Source organism: Chionomys nivalis, chromosome 1 (assembly GCF_950005125.1).
Source record: "Chionomys nivalis chromosome 1, mChiNiv1.1, whole genome shotgun sequence".
NCBI classification, from domain to species: domain Eukaryota; kingdom Metazoa; phylum Chordata; class Mammalia; order Rodentia; family Cricetidae; genus Chionomys; species Chionomys nivalis.
This window is the reverse complement of record NC_080086.1, coordinates 58,542,899-58,560,163: the sequence shown is the minus strand read 5'-3', so window position 1 is coordinate 58,560,163 and position 17,265 is coordinate 58,542,899. Positions and strand designations below refer to the sequence as shown.

General features: G+C 42.6%; 1 protein-coding gene across 2 annotated transcripts in view; it reads right to left on the bottom strand.

Annotated features, from left to right (window-relative positions):
- Prickle2 (prickle planar cell polarity protein 2) overlaps positions 1-17,265 on the bottom strand; it is a 355,220-nt gene that overhangs the window by 152,874 nt on the left and 185,081 nt on the right. Inside the window, exon 1 of one of the 2 annotated variants that reach the window (XM_057767809.1) lies at positions 8,383-8,625. The exons of the other annotated variant lie outside the window; for it this stretch is intronic. The gene's annotated coding sequence lies outside the window, so the exon portion shown is untranslated. Of the gene's footprint in view, positions 1-8,382; positions 8,626-17,265 lie in introns of those variants that run through there. 2 annotated transcript variants of the gene reach the window in all.

The following is a 17,265-nucleotide window of genomic DNA, read 5'->3' as shown; positions in this document are numbered from 1 at the left end:
TATGCCAACGAGGTGACCCAAGAGGAACAATGGCCTATGAGGTCGAGAGCCTGGGGTTAGAGCTCATTAATAGAGCATGGGATTAGCATGAACAAAGCCCTAGGTTTAATCCTCAGCAATCAAAAGAAAAGATTAAGAGTTACCATCTGTCAAGCTTGTATTTTTTCTAAAGCCTTCTTATTGTGCAGTAGCAGTAGTTATATAGCAAGAGTCAGCCTGGATGATGTCCATGGACCCTTCTAATTCTCACATTCCCTCTCTTTAAAAAAATATTTATTATATGACCTCATATGTATGAATGCTTTGTCTGTATGTCTGTTCGTGCACCGTGTGTGTTTGGTGCCCATGAAAGTCAGAAGAGGGTTGGATTCCTAGGACTAGAGTTAGGGATGGCTCTGATGTGGGTGCTGGAAATTCAACCTGGTCTGCAAGAGCAGCAAGTGCTCTTCACTGCTAAGCCAACTCTTCAGCCCTCTCGCATTCTCTTATATGAACAATAGTGGTTTCCATTAGTTCAGACATTGCCAGTTTCACAGCATCACGAGAGGGACCCCTTCTTTTTACCCACAGCCCTAAGCAAGTAAAGCCTCAGGACCATTCCAATCCTGGTAACACAAGGAACAGTGCAAAAACAGTAAGCTAAGCTTGTGGGTTTCCAGAAGCACTATTATTTCCTCTTTCCCAGGGAAGGATATTCACACCAGTATCTGCTGGGTTTTATTTATTCTGTCCTCAGACTTTGCAAGCACTCCAGCAGTGATACTGGGTAAGAGCTGGAAGCAGACTCCGGAGTCAGTATGGACAGGACGTCCGCAGTACTGTGTGTACAGTTCAACCTTTGTTTTTAGGGAAGGGCTTTGTCTGACAGATCCAAACATAAATATGTTTACTGCACTCTAAGTTCCAAAGGCATGTGAGGGAGTTACAGTTGGTGCTAAAGACTTTGGAATTCCGCGTGAGTTCCCCCAAACAGCTGCATCTGATGAAAAACTTCCTAGACAAGAAAGCTCAAAAGCCAAGGCTTCAAAGAAAGCCATTAGCCAGAGTGCCTTTTTTTCCAAAGGTGATGAAACATATACACCCACTGCAAGGACACCTTCCTCCAAGGGGTTATAGACCTCCATCCAAGGTGATGATCGCTGACCTCACTTTGCAATTAAAAAAACTTGAGGCTCAGCAATGTTAAGTATTGAAACTTAGCAGGGTCAAGAAACACATTAATTTCTCCATATCTCAGGAAGTAGAGGAAAGAGAAGGGAGTAAATAATAAAGGTTTTAATTAGCCAACAACTTTCTTGCAGTTGCTATGTCAGGCAGTAGGCAAGGGAACAGTCAGAATCAATTTAGGGAGCTACTAATAAGTGACAAGTACTGTCAGCAGTGATGAGACTCACGGGACAGAGGCACTGGACTTCAAGGACTAGGAAGGATGGGCAGAGAGGGTCATGATCTCAAAAGCAAATGTTTCAGATCTTGAGGAGTACCTTGGAGAAAGGTTAATTAGAGAAGGCAGACAAGAAACATGTGAGCCCTAGGAGGGGGAAATGAACTAGCACCATGAAAGAGGTTCTCCTGACGTGATGGAATTTAAGACCTCAGAGGTGATAAACTGTGAGTTAAAAGATCTTTCCAAGAAGGCAGAAGGCCAAGTGTGGGGAGAAAATAAGTGATCACAAGCTCATGTGGCTGGAGCCTAGGCGCTAGTGGCTTGAGAGAGATGTCTTCTAGTAGACAAGGACCTTTTCTTGATGGAATCGGAGAGTAAGAGTCATGGAAGAGAGAGTTTGGACTTTGTTCTTACTGCAGTGGGGAGCTGCCTGAAGCTATAAAGAGGAGGAGTGTTAAGGTCTGTGTCAAACGTTGACACTAGTGTGAAGGAATGTAACTACGTAACCAAGGTGAGATATGATGGTGATGTGGCTGAAGGTGGACACACAGATAAATACTACTTCCTGGCCTGGGGCTGTGGTCAAGTGTGGAGGCAGTGAGCAGTGTCCATTGAGACACATACCCTTTCCATCCTAATGAGATCTGCATACAGCAAAATGCATGACTCATATGTGTAGCATTCGAAAAATAATTGACAAATGCCCAAATCCATGAAACTCAGTTCTTATTAAGACATAATACAGTTGTAGCACCCCAAAAAAGGTACCTCAAACTCATTTTCACTCAATTTTCACCAGATACCCTCTCACCCAGTCTGTCCCAGTTTGGAATGCAGTTTTGGAGAAGTTTTCAGATGAATACCCGGGTAGCTAGAGATGCCACAGGCTGACATGATGAGGATCTGGAGATAGGAGCAAATCCAGGGCTATAGTGTACAAGCTTGAGAAGCCTACTGAATACTTATTTTTTTAAAAAATAAAATGTTTATGATGTGGGAGTGTCATATCAATCTTTTGCTTTCATTGGTTAATTAATAAAGAAACTGCTTGGCCTGATAGGTTAGAACATAGGTGGATGGAGTAAACAGAACAGAATGCTGGGAAGAAGGGAAGTTAGGCAGACACCATGCATCTCCTCTCCAGGGCAGACGCGATGAAGCTCCAGCCCAAGATGGATGTACACTAGAATCTTCCCGGTAAGACCGTGGTGCCACACAGATTACTAAATATGGGTTAAGCAAGATATGAGAATTAGCCAAGAAGAGGATAGATATAATGGGCCAAGCAGTGTTTAAAAGAATACAATTTGTGTGTTGTTATTTTGGGTCCTAAGCTAGCCAGGGTGCCGGGAGCCAGGTGGCAGGAACGCAGCCCGCAGCTCATACTACTCGTTTAAAATAGACATGTGCTTATAGTCAGCCCTCTAAATTCTTAAGTTACATATCTATCTACAGATTCAACAAAACAAACAAACACCAGATTCAAAGGAGTTTTTTCAATGTGTCACTCCAAACAGGTACAAACGTTCCCTGTTTCCATTATTATCTAAGCAGGATAGCACATAGTTGTTTAATTAGTATTTACCCTGCTTTAGAAGATTAGGTTATCTAGAGATGCACGCAGGTTATATGCAAACACAGCACTTGGTTTACAGGGATTGAGAATTCTGATTCTGGCATCCATAGGAGTACCAGTCCCCTGCTGATACTAAGGGACAACAACACACATCTGGAGCTCAGAGGACTGAGGTCCAGGCTGAAGATAGGAACCTGCTGGACATTTCTATATGACAACATGGAGCCACGGGGGAAATGACACCAGCAAAGGGGCATTAAAATAAGAAGAGTCACCTCTTTTCAGAAGGAAAAGGACAAGGGCAGTCCAACTTCTGCAGAACTTAGAGGCAAGAGCAGCAAGGTATCCTAAATGAAAGGAAGTAAGTGGGGACACTGCCACCTACAGAGAAGCAGGAGGGGGTGATGCATCTGCAAGAACACTGCTCTCAATCAGAGGCCCATCTCTCCACTTCTCAACTCAATTTCCCCATTACAGACAGCGAAAGTGAGGTGCAACAGCGAGGCAAGTCAAAATGCCACTTAGCTTGGTAGCTTCCCCTTCAGTGTGCTCTGCAGCACATCCAAAGGTGAGAGTGGAAATGTATCCAGGGCCATACTAGCCTATAACACGCAAAGCCAAGGTTAAAGACATTTCTATCTTCCAAGGCCTCTCAGGTTTCAGATGCTGGTACAAACTCTGAGTCCTCATGTGTCAAGATTCCATGAAACCATCTCTGTTTTCTGCTGTAGAAGCAATTCATCAAGCAGACACCCTCTGCATCACAGGAAGGAGACCACAGCCACAAGGCAGCATGGGCACCTCTTCAAACTGTGTTGGAACAACTTTCACAGATATGCTGTAACTCCTACAGCCAGGACAGGGGTGATGCGGGCTACTTCTCAGACAGTGAAAACGAAGCTCTTGGGGGTAAGAGGTATCAAAATTTTACAGAGATAAAACAAAACAAAAAACCAAAATAAACAAACAAAACCCCAAATAGTACCAGTCCTCTGGCCTGAAGGTAAGAGGAAAGAGGGGAAGCCAAGAGAGAAATCAGTCAGCAGACTGGAAGGAGGCATCTCCTTGCCTCTCTATGCCTGTCTTTTTCTTTTTGGCAATAAGCCTTTGTATGTCTGCAGGATTCTGCCCAGAATGGAAGAGCATACAGGCAGAGGAGGAATAAGAGGCTACACCGGGATCCTGTCATGGCCAGCAAAAGAGGGTCAGCCTTGCTGGGCTGGTAAGGAGTTGTCCTGGCTTGGTGGAGAGGAAATGGCATTTGTGGAAAGGTCTGTAGAAGAAAAGAGAATGCTGGAAAGAAGAGTCTCAAGTTGGAATACTGAAAAATATATACATGGTCATCCATCCTATCTTGAGCTGTCTCAATCCAGCACTTGAAGGCTCCAAGGCAAGGTAGGTATGAATTTACCTCTTTTTAGTCTCCCTAAATTTCATAGCTCATTGCAGTCATGGGGTCCTCAAGGACTATGTCTACAGAAGGTGGGCATTTTAGAGAGGATACTTTTGTAATGGGGCAGAGTTTGGAGAGCATCTGAGAATTAAAGACCTGAAAGCTATACTTGTGAGTATGGACGGTCCCAGGCCCAGGAAGGTCATTTAGTAGACTGGTAACCTAGGGAAGTGACTGGATTTCCCTGAGAAATGAGATATTAATAGAATGGGCCTTTGGGAATTCTTGTTCTTGTTATGGTTTTAAAATGGTAATGAACAACATGATTGCAAAGAGAAGAGTCCAAGGCTCTACCTTGGATGTGTCTTAAAAGTCAGACTTTCGAATCATACCATAGACTTGTGGAGGCAGAGACTTCAAAGGGCATTCTCATACATGGGAGAGTCAGGGAGCATGCTAAAAAATTTGGTCTGTGCTTGGCAAACACACAGCTATCATACTGTATATTACTATTATCAACTATAATAGGCCATGGGGAGGTCTCTTTTCCCAGGTTGGATTTTCTAGTGTTCAAACAGAGGATTTATCCAAAATCCAATGCAACAAACATTTGCTCATCCCTGGAAACTTGAACATGCCTCAATTGTTAATAAATAAAGCATTTGGGCAATAGAGACAGGACAAGGCTATGATGACATACAGAGCAACAGTCCATTTCAAAACATAAAATAAAATAAAAAACTTTGAATGACTTGTGGACAACAACCCAGGTGAATGCAGAATAATCTTGTACCAAGACTACTTACTACAGACTTAAGTAGTCTTTTAAAAACGCAAAGCCAAGTAAACTTCAAAGTTATAATGAGCAGTGTCATATATAATACTGGGGATGGAATGGCATCTAGGCTGGGAAACTCTTCTGTCAACTGACAGTCACGCACAGGCCTTACTACTTAAGGTCAAAGGTAAAGTGCTTCTCCAAGGCCCTAAGTCTCAGCTCACAGAATCATCCATGACTTTTGCCTGACACTGATGTGTCTGCCCCCTGTGCTACTCCCTACACCTTTCATTCACACGGCAGTCATCTAGATTATAATATTAAAAGAAAACAAAGTCTTGTCTGTCCCATAGCAGGATATAAAACAACACAAAAGCCACCCAAAAGATCTGCATCTTAGCCAAATATTAAGTATCTTAGAAAAATGTCTTTCCAGCTACATTTTGAAAAAGGAAAGTATATCAAAAAATCTTTTTAGGAACATTGCATTGAGTATCAGCATATTTAACTAGGACTACCAGTCTGTGATTTGATAGTAAAAAATCACCGTTCCCTCTGCTTTGACATACGAATACCACACTGTGTTTATAATCTCCAGCTTGTCCTATTTTATAACAGAGCTAGGAAGGGCTTAATGTGCCTGGGTAATTTTTAGGAATGATTAAGAAAGATATCTTGGGGAATAAAGAAACTCTGAGATTTGTTTTTCCACATTAAAAAGCACAGCTCTCTGCACACACAGCCACACAGCCCTGCCTTGTGCCTCTCACGTATCCCTGGGAGTCTTTTAATTGCCAGTTCTTCTCATGGTTGATGCTCTTCTGGGTAAACCCAACACAGAAGCACTTTGCTGCTTTGCAAATAGCCCTACAAAGACCATAAACACTGCCACCATCAAGCTGCTGAACACTGGGTCAAACCTTTGCATTGCTCCCATTCCTGAAGACATCTGTGTCCCGGAGGATAACAATCGCCGCAGAAAGGAAATATTGTGAAAAGAAGCCAAGAGTCCTTCCTGCCAAAGACGGTGGGAGGAGGCTAGTGGGGAGACAGGCTAGATACAATGGTCTCAGGCATAAATTCCATCTTATAAAGCCCAGGAAGGAGCCATACAAAACAGCAAGGCAAGGAATCCTATCACTTGAGAGGCTAAGGGAGGAAGGAGGCTCATGAGTTCAAGGGTGGGGAAGGGAGAGACTCAGGAAGGGAATGTGAGAGTGAGAGCTACTTCAGTTTCTTAAATGGAGGTACAACTCAAAATAGTAATAATAAATAAAATTTAAAAAGGCTTATTGATGGAGAAGCTGAAAAGATGTAGTGAGGCTAAAGAGATCAATGGTGAGAAGACTGCGTAGTAACAGAGCTTTCTTGTGTTACATACAAAGCTGCGGACCATCTGAGGCTGATTCAGGAAAATGCTCAACTCTCTTGGTAATTTCCTGCAGACAGGACGTTCATCATCTCCAAGTCTCTCTCTCTCTCTCTCTCTCTCTCTCTCTCTCACACACACACACACACACACACACAGATGTACACACACAGCCTACACCAAATGATTCACACTTTAAAATCTATCTCTGCCTTAGGAACAAGAATTTTTTTTCCTCTTGAAAAGCAGCCATGATTTGTTATTCTAACAAAGTGTTCCTTTCCTTCAAACAGAAATAAGTCACTCAGGAAGGCCGTGCTGCTTTCTTCTCTGCATTTCTTGAAACTTTCCTCCAGTCAACAGTTTCTCCTGGCAAGTCCTCAGAAATCTGTTGAGAGTTGGGCAGTCACCGAATAAGAACGTAAGCTTGTTTTCATATCCCCTATCTCCTTCTTGACCCCATAGGAAGATGTTTGATGGTAGGATGACCAGAATTAGCAAGACATAAATTCTTCACTACTCAGGCCATTCGACACCTTTATCTGAATTGCTCAGTGGCCAGGACGACTTGGCAATTGATTTGAAAGAAGAAAGGCACAAATCCTTCCCAAGTCCTTTTTTCCCTCTTCCTGTCTGTAGAGACTGGGCCGTGTCTGTCTAATTACTCAACTAGCTGCCCAGATAAAAGCATCTGTGTGCAAAAGGCAGGGAACCCAAAGTATACAAATGATTCACACCACCTAAACAATTGCAAACGCAAACCAGTCCAGCAAAAGAAGGCTGCTGAAGCCAGAATAATTTAATACGGGAGGAAATGGAATTTGGCAATCCATGCATCAGACGTTACTCCAATTTTGGAAGGCATGTCTTCCAGCTGCTTCCTCTTTAAAAATAAAAATACATAAATAAACTCTGACCCTCTGCATTACCTTCAACCATATTGCTTAGGTACAAATAAGCAAACAGATCCAGGTTGGGGAGCTGCCTGAATGCATCTTTTAAATCTATGCCACCTGGAGAATCACCACCTCTCTCCATTAATTTGAATTTAAACTTTCCAGGGTGCAGTTGCCCAAGCCCTCTAGGCCTGGCAGCACTGCAGGCTTCACTACTCCCTGACTCTCAGTCAGCTAAGAGGGTGTCTGAGGTGCTCTGGGCGAACAGAACTGGGCTCCTCATTCCTGCCAGCTGTCACACACACACACACACACACACACACACACACACACACACACACACTCCTAGCAGACAGCTAGGAAGGGCAGGAGGAGAGGGGACTCCTTCTACCTGAATTCAGAGAAAACACCTGTACAGGTCCAGGGTTGATTAATGCTATACAGCCACACCAAGGTGCCAAGAAAAGAAATTTTGAAGTCCCAGCAACACTTTCACTTTTAGGGACTCTAAGCTCAAGGTGTAAGGTATGAGGAAAGGCATAAACAATATGTAAAGGCGACCTTCGTGGAAACACTAAGAGTACTTCAGACAGCTTAACAGAACAAGTAAATCGTTAGCAGTATATATTTTAAATATTTAAACGAAAGGAATTATGAGAAGATAAAATACTAATTTAAAAAACAAATTCTGAGATTAACCCTACCACTGCCGCAGCCACCACCACCAAGTCCTAAATGGGGTAACGTTAACCCTTTCTGGGGATCTAATGAATCCCAATGTGGGTTAACAAAGTGGCTATAAGAAAGCTAGTGGAAGCACAATGAACCCCACTTAGCTTCTGGGGCAGGGTACCTCTCCTCTCCCCTCCACCACATTCCCATGTCACTTTCTCATTGCCAGGCGCCTTTTTGTTCAGGGGAGGGCCCCCACTCTCCTCTGTCCACGCATCCTTACTCCCCTGCCCTGGGTGGGGTCCACTCACCAGGCTCAGTCTCGCTTGGTCCGCTTGCCTGGTCACAACTACGACTCCGCCCCTGGGAAACTGCAGAGAGGCAGGGGAACCGCTGGGGACCAGCGAAAGGAGCAGCGGTTAAGGGTCTCCGCAGGATGTTGGCCGCCAAGGGTGCAGAGCCTGAGAGGGCCCTGCAGGGATTGCTGACAAAAGTGGGGACATTCCCGGGGCTGGAGCTGCTCTTGGAGCAGCCCTGGGTCCTGGAAAATTTCAGCGCCTGAGAGAGAAGCTGCAAGCTCTCCAGACTGCTCGTGGGCTGCTTAAAGGGACACTGCCCCACCTCCTACAGACGTTCATTGGTGAAACTTCCCAGCCGCGGGCCAATCGGAGGTCTGTTCCCAAATTGAGATTTAAATCTAGGGAGCTACAGCTTTAAAATTAGAAAGGGCTGAGAAGCACTCAAACACTTCACTGTAGCAGGACACAGGCATTAAGAGCCCAGTGTGCATAGGAGCTGTTGGTATTAGAGCAAGCAAGAAAGAAATGGGGCAGGTCCATGGGACCAAATTCCTCATTCCAGGCCCAAGGGTACACTACACATGCTGAAGGCCGTCCTTCCGGAAGCAGAGTGCTCCCCAAGTCTCTGCTCAGTGTGCTTTTTGGCCCTCCACATACTTTCATCTTTTTTTTTTTTTCTTAACCTGGCCATAGTAGTGCCAGGGTAAAAGTCTTACATCCATCAACAAGACGTCTTACACCCTGCCTGTAGCACAGTGAGCTTCCAGGCAATAATTGTTGATTGACTGAATAAATCAACGGGATTGACTTATTCAAGGAATACAGCGAAGCATGTCTGCAGTGGGCATGCTGATACAACTGTTAATTAAGAAGCAGTGTTTATTTCAGGGCTCACGTCTGACCCCAGTTTCTCATAGTTAACCTGAGCCCGTGCTGCCTCTCAGCAATGCACAGTCACTTTCTATACGCTGGGGACTGTGAAGTAGTTCCCAGCACAGCTACAGAGACCAGTGGGTGCACCCACAGATGCTCAAGAAGCAAGAATTTATAACTGGGCTTATATAGGGACTCTAACCGGAAGTGTAGGTCTGACTGCTGGTTTTACTTCCCAGAAAATGGTTACTCAAAAGATAAAAAGGAACTAAGAATCAACTGCTGGTGGCCAAATGTGCCGGGTCTCAGGATGATCAATGAAAGATGAAGCCCTTGACCCAAAGGCACTCACCATAGTGGAGAATGCTGTGGAGGGGTGGAATGAAAAACAGAGCCAGGCAGTGGTGCCACACAATTTAATCCCAGCACTCGAGAGGCAGCGGCAGGAGGATCTCTGAGTCCAGGGACAGTCTGGTCTACAAAGTAAGTTCCAGGACTGGTTCACAGAGAAACCCTGTCTTGAAAACCTAAAACTAAAAATAAATAAAAATAAAAATAGATTGATTTTAAAAAGATAGATAAATAAAGGGGATTACATGAAATGAACAAAGCAAGGCAGACAGACTAGGTGAATTTGCTCTAATATGAAAGTGACTGAAAACGATTCCAGAATAGGGAACTTGGTACATAAATCATAGTACATATATCGGGATACATAGTACATATGTACATAGTACATATATTTGGATACATAGTACATATACATAGTACATATATTGGGATACATAGTACATATGTACATAGTACATATATTGGGATACTATACAGCTATGAGGAAAAAAGAAGCAAAGCTAAAAGCATCCATGTGACATGAACTTCAAACGAACTGTTAGGTATATAGTTCAGAGAATGAAATACATACTTGTTGGCATAAACAAATCTCCAAGTTTTATGCATGTAGATGCATATTATATATGCACAAAATGGCTCTATAAATATGCTTAAGAAAATGACAAAAAGGCTGAGCAGATTCCAGATGGTGTTGCGATACGAGCAGCGGGGCTGCGTCCCCTGCACCCGGCCGCCCACATGGCTAGCTTATGCCCCGAAATAATTACACGGAAACTGTATTCTTTTAAACACTGCCTGGCCCATTAGTTCCAGCCTCTTATTGGCTAGCTCTTTCTAATATTCTGTGTAGCACCACGAGCTGGCTTACCAGGAAAGATCTTAACCTGTGTCTGTCTGGAGTGGGAGAATCATGGCTACTGCCTGACTCGGTTTCTTTCTCCCAGCATTCTGTTCTGTTTTCTCCGCCTACCTAATTTTCTGTCCTATCAAAGGCCAAGCAGTTTTCTTTATTAATTAACCAATGAAACAACAGATAGAAAGATGACCCTCCTCCATCAAGATGGAAAGAAGATTAATATTTTAATACATATTCTTGTGTTAAATGACAATAATGACAGCTGGAAAAATCCAACTTTTAAAATATCTAGACATGTCACAGGTATGCCCAGCTTTTTGACACTGTGACTCAACATTGTCACCTACACAAATCATGCTCAAGAACCTTGCAATCAAATTATAAAGAAAGCTCCTCTCCCAAATTCTTATCCTTTCAACACTTTTATAATTTTGGGTTGGGTCCATTCATAGTTTTCCTGGGGTACATGCAGTCCCTGGACCATGGGTTGGGCACCCCTGTCAACTAGGTAACAAAAAATTTTAAATTCTTAACTAATTTATAATAAGGTCAGGGAAGCACTTATATGGTGAGATAACCAGAAAGAAGTAAGTGAGAAACAGGCCAACTCAGCCTACAACTATGAGGTAGATGGCGGGGTGAAAGTCTGCTGGGATAAGGTTTGTCCTGGATCTCTGTGGGCTGTGATGATCAATATCATCACAGTATCTAGAACATTTACAGTATCATCTAGAACAAACTAGGAGACTTGGAGACCAGCTTCTGGGTGAAAACCCCAAATTCCTCCATTTTGTCCTCCACCTCCATCTTCTGTCTTGTGTAAGCTATTTCCCGTAAAATATTCCAGTCCTCAGAAATGGCTAGGGGTAAAAGTAACAGGGTGGCCATCTGGAAAGTACAGATGACCGCAGAGTGTCCCCGCCCAAAGGCCAGATAATAAGAAAACTTGAAAAGCAACAGGCAACTTTCAAAAATAAAATTTCTGAAAAGTCTCTAGACATGAGCCAATCAGGATTTAACCCATCATTCCACATCCTGCGAATGTAACTTTTTTGGGGTTTGCCTTTAAATAAGGCTCTCTAGAAGGGCGGGTACCTCCTCTTGCCACTACTGTGTCAGTTGCTTTGACGAGGTCCCTGCTGGCTTGTAATTGTGCACTCAATAAACCTGGCTTTTGCATTTCAGTGAGTTGGTCTCTCTGGTGGTCTTTTGGGATTCCCACGGACTGGGCATAACACTGGGCACATCTGTGAGGAAGTATCTAGACTATTAGATTTTGTCCTTGTCTGTGAGGGAGTATCTTAACTAGGTTAGCTGAGGTAAGAAGACCCATCTTCAATAGGGTGGGTCTATACCTGGGTGCAGGTCATGGAATGCATACAGAGGAGAAAGCTAGCTGTTGTGGAATATTTCTTTATACCATGTGAAGATGTGTCACTGTGATTGGTCTGATAAAGAGCTGAATGGCCAATAGTCAGGCAGGAAGAGGATAGACAGGACTTCTGGGGACAGAGAGGTCTTGAGGAAGAAAGGCAAGTCCAGCTGGATGCAGAGGAAGCAGGACACGTAAGGAGAAGAAGCAGGAGGAGAAGTAAAAGCCATGAGCCACGTGGCAGCCCATAGATGAATAGATATGGGTTAACTTCAGTTAAAAACAAGCCTAAGCTATGGCTGAGCTTCCATAATTAGTCATAAGTCTCTGTGTCATGATTTGGGGGCTGGTGGTCCAAAAAAGCCTTCTAGAGCTGGCTGAGCAGTAATATTCATCAGTCTCTGCTTACACAGTGTGTCCAGCTCCTGGTACCAGGACTCCCCTCCCACATCATCATGGACTGGATCCTCAAACTATAAACTAAAAACCAAAACAAATTCTATCCCCTAAAGGGTTTTTTATTTATTTGTTTTTGTTTTTGCTTTTTTTCCCCAGGCACCTTATCACAGAAACAGAAAAAGCAGCTAAGACAGGCCTGGATTTTAATGCATACAGGAGATCGACAAGGTCTTCCAGGAAGACTCATTAAGGGTGAATGAGTCTGCAACGAATATAGAGATGAGAAGACCGTTAACTAGGTTAGTGAAATCCGCATCTCCATACGGGTTCTTGGTGAAAGGAGAAAATTTACCCCAGACTTAGGAGCCTGAGGCCCGCAGCATTCAGGAAATTTGGAGTGTGAAAATTGAAAGGCTGAATCAGGGATTTCTGAAGGAAAACTAACATCAAATCTAGTTTTGTTCATGAAACACTAAGAAAGCCCTACACAAGCAAAAAAAAATTTTTTTTTGAATGCCCTTAGGGATCTGATGCTCAAATCCAGGCTATTTGCAGATAAGGAAAGCAGTAGTTCCTACTGCAAAACCCCAGAGCATCCAAGGACCTAGCAAAGTCATATGTCAGCTAACAGACTATTCCATAAAAAGGATGTAAGAAACTGGGGAAAAGTGAGAACTGAGGACATAATGGTTAAGAATTTTCAGGCATTCATAAAATGCACAAATCACATTCGAGAATGAGGATGTATCTCAAATAAAATAAACAAACAGGGAAAACAGTCATGGATTAATTATTCATATGGCTACAGTAAATTAAAAAAAACTGACGTAGGGGAAATGAAACCGTCCTATAAGGCAATGTCAGAGGGGAGCGAAGGGCTCAGCAGTCAGGAGCTGGGCAATGCTCCGTGTGTGCAGCTGGAAGGCATTTCCCTGCTCTTTCATCTGCAAACACAATGAAGACCAAATGACAGCAGCGTCTCATACCTGCACTTCATAGATGGTGTCCAGGTACCAGGGCAAAGTGGCAGAGATACTCTAGGAAGGATGGATATATTCAGTCACTGCAGAAAAACAGCAGAAGGACACAGAGAAACAATGCAAAGAGCCATGAAGCCAGAACTCCATGCCATTGAAAATCTTACCCACCAGAGGTCCATTAAGAATGCAGAACATGTCATAAGAAAAGCTGTGCACAGGAGGGTCATCTCTGTAAAGACTTGCAAGAAAAGGCAGCTCTGTGGAGGTTTCTTAAAGGAAATGCCAAGCTGGTATCTTCAGGGAACACTTCAGGCCTGGCTTGGGACCCCAGTATAGCCATTTACTAGTTTCTGAGTTTTGCTGAGTCATGTAACATCTCTAAGCTTCACTTACTTTAAAATGGATACAATAGCACTAGTTTTAGGGTTGTTTTGAAACTTAGAAGACTATATACTAATTTAGGAGTACCTGGCCTGTACAACTTACTTTTATTAAATGGGCACTTAATATTATTATTGTACCAACCACAATGCTGGGTAGAAAAGAAAAGGTTTTCTGTTGGCAAAGATATTTTTTGTCCTAAGAGCTAAAGAGGATGGTGGCTTTAGTCTAAACTGTGTGAAGACGTGGAAAATGCTTCCCGAATATCAATCTCCCAGAGGCAAGGTTATCATAGCATCAACACTCAGAGTCCTTGCCATAGAAGAACCATAACTAACCTTCCAAACAAGTACCAAGGTCTGCATATGTTTGATTCTAAGGAAGTGATTTTCCTGCTTTGTCTGAAGCTGAACGCATAATGTAATTCTCTATGTCATTAAATCTCCCATTTCCAACTACCGATCAATGTGGAAGTGTTCAGAATCAAATCAAGAAAGGATTCAATGCATCCTCCACAGTATTGGCCCTGGAAGTTCTCAAATGACGAGAACATAGGGTGGAAAGGAAACTCTCAAATGCAGCCAACGGTGCCATGTTAGAACATAAAGCCATCTAGTCTGGAGGAATGCACTGGATTAATGCTGGTGACATTCAAAGCAGTAAGCCTGCCTGCTCTTCAGAAGATGCACTGAACTCTGAAGTCTTACAGAGAGAGCAAAGATTGGCACTGACATGTTCTTCCATCCATTCTTTCATGCAGCCTCTAATGGCTATATATACACAATGTTGCAATGTCTACCATGAGAAAGGATTTGCCCAGAGGATGGGTAAAAAGGGAAACATGAATAAACATGGTGCCTGCCTTCAGAGAGCATAACATGCTGAAATCTCAGCTCTTCACTTTAATTTACCCACACCCTCCTACATTCTTTCTGGACTACCCAATGGCTCTCCAACTTTTGTAAACCTTCCCAATTATTTTTAGGATTGAGACAATACTTGTTTCAGGGTGGCAATCAGATTTCATCTCTTAGGTAACAAAGCTCACTGATCAGTAGTGGCTTCTGGAATGCTGACTTACCAAGAAGTTGGAAGGTATATTCTGACAGATAAGTATGCTATGATTGATTAGTAATGTCTGCCGTGTTACTGGATAGGAGGTCATTGGCCCCTCTAACAATACTCCCCAATAGTCCAAACATCACACCCTCAGATGAGAAAACAAAACTAATCTTCTTACTGTAGCATTTTCAATTCAACAGCAATAGCAGAGGCAACCAAGAACTTCCATATCTAAAATGTGTGTGTGTTGTGTGTGTGTGTGTGTGTGAGAGAGAGAGAGAGAGAGAGAGAGAGAGAGAGAGAGAGAGAGAGAGAGAGAGAGAAATATAGCTTGAAATTTTCTGATGGACTTTAAAATATGAACTGAAATCCTTCACCAGACTTTATATTCTGTGACAAACTGACTAAAGGAAAACTACCAATTCTGATCTCTCCAGGAGTTACATAGAATGTCCCCTCCTCATCACACACACACACACACAATCAAACACATATAATCAGAGTATGCTTGAGGATTTAAAATGCATCAGGGAGAAGGAATGTCTATTAAGTGAATATATTTCAGAAACACAAAACGAATACACAAAACAGCAGATAACATGGTATTTAAGAGAGGACAAAGGTTTTCATCACGTTATTCCATTAAACACTATAGATATTATCAGCCAAACAAGGAAAAGAAAAGCTATTATTTATTTTCATACAGACACTTTATATCCGCAGGACTCTGTAACACTATCTATCGAGATATGGCCTGTCCCTGTTAAGCCATTCCACTCTCAATAAACACTCCCAACCATCACCCACCCAACCACAAAGAAGCCAGGTTCACACTGCAAGGGACAGAGTGGTACAAATGACAACAGATAAGCAGTGAGCCCGACCCCAGACTGATTCAGATACAAAGAACAAATTGTAGCATTTGATTAATATGCCAGCTCTTCTGTCATGCCAACTGCAAAGTGAACTTTATGGAAAACTAGCTCCTTGAGAAACAGGTCTAATTAATTCAGTTATATAAATGCCGATGGAATATGGGGCGGGGGAGTAGAGAGAGCTAGAGAGCAAAAGAGGAAGATAAGGGTGAAGGGGAGCAGAGAGGAAATGGGTGAAAAGGAATGAATAAGAGAATGTGGAAAGGGTGCCTTAGGGGACTGTGGAGTTCAGCTTGACACTTCAGAAGCTGTGTTCTGGTTTAACACGACACGAGTGGAACATATTCATATTTTGATAGGATCCACTGTCAGTGATATAAATAAATTGATGGCCTGTGTGAGCTGGTGAGGAGGCCCGGTAGGTAAAGGCACTTGCCTGACACCGTGAGTTTGATCCCCAGAATGTCCCACAAGTTATCTCCTGACTTTAACATGTACCTGTGCCACGTGTACCACATGAACACACACACACACACACACACAATAAAATGTTCTTTTTAAAGATGGCCTATGGTAAGCAACTCTGCAGTCCATACATTGCTTAAGACTAGACCCACCCCTAGGCTATTTGCATAATACTCTAAAGATGTCTACAAAATACGATTTTACTAAGAGCCATGTTCCTGTTGCATATATGTTATATCTACTTTAAATTATTCATAATAAATTGTGATAATACAGATATTATAGTACTACTAGTAATTACTACCAAGTAGTTCAGATGCAACCAAAAGGTAAATTTCAAATGCAACATGCAAGCTAAAACAGACAGATCAGAAAGCTACATTCTAGATGGTTCTATTAGATGATATTCTAGAAAAGGCAGAATTACTGGACCAACCCAAAAGTGGATCCATAGTTGCCAAGAGCTGAGTATGAGAGGTGATATTGAGTAACACGAAAATTTGGGGGAGACTTAGAACTGATCAATATGCTGATTGTAAGGATAGTTACATTTGTCAAAACTAATGAAATTGGAAACCTATGAGTGAATTTTGCTGCATGAAATATAAATAAACAAAAACTTTTTAAAAAAAAACCCAAAACACAGACCCATTTCCAGTTGTCATTTTGGCTTTCATTTTTTCTGTATTGAATATTTTCTGTTATCTCATTCATTTCTACTAAGATCTTTTAAAAATGATGACGATGTAAACAAATGTTTAAAAACCTCAAATAGTTAATTAAGAACCACAGACTGACAAAGGCTGTGAAGTTGCTCCTCCTGAATTCAAAGGGAGATGATGACATTTTGGAATTCCAGTCTCCAGTGAAATTTACTCTTTGAGATAATTACAAGATTTAGAAGACCAAAAGACTGCTCCTTAAGCAATGTATAATGATGCCAGTTACGGAATGAATTGGTACTGAACCACCTACCTACCTTTACCACCTCACACTTTAGGAAATTGTACTGCACAGTGGAAGCTCTTGAGGGGAAGAAATAGCACCCATAGCATGTCTAGTACTTAACACAGCACCCATAACATGAACAGAAACTCCCTACAGAGTACTCAACTTCATCCTCTAGGCCAAACATGCGTAAGCCTGCTCAGTGTATCCCAGGACAGCTGGGTCCTTCCTTTAGCTCTTTGCTGCTGAGAACTGGCAGCTACCCCTCTCCCAGTTATGGAGCTAGTGTTCAAGTTCATCCCTTCTCTATTCACAACTTGAGTTTTGTCTTCA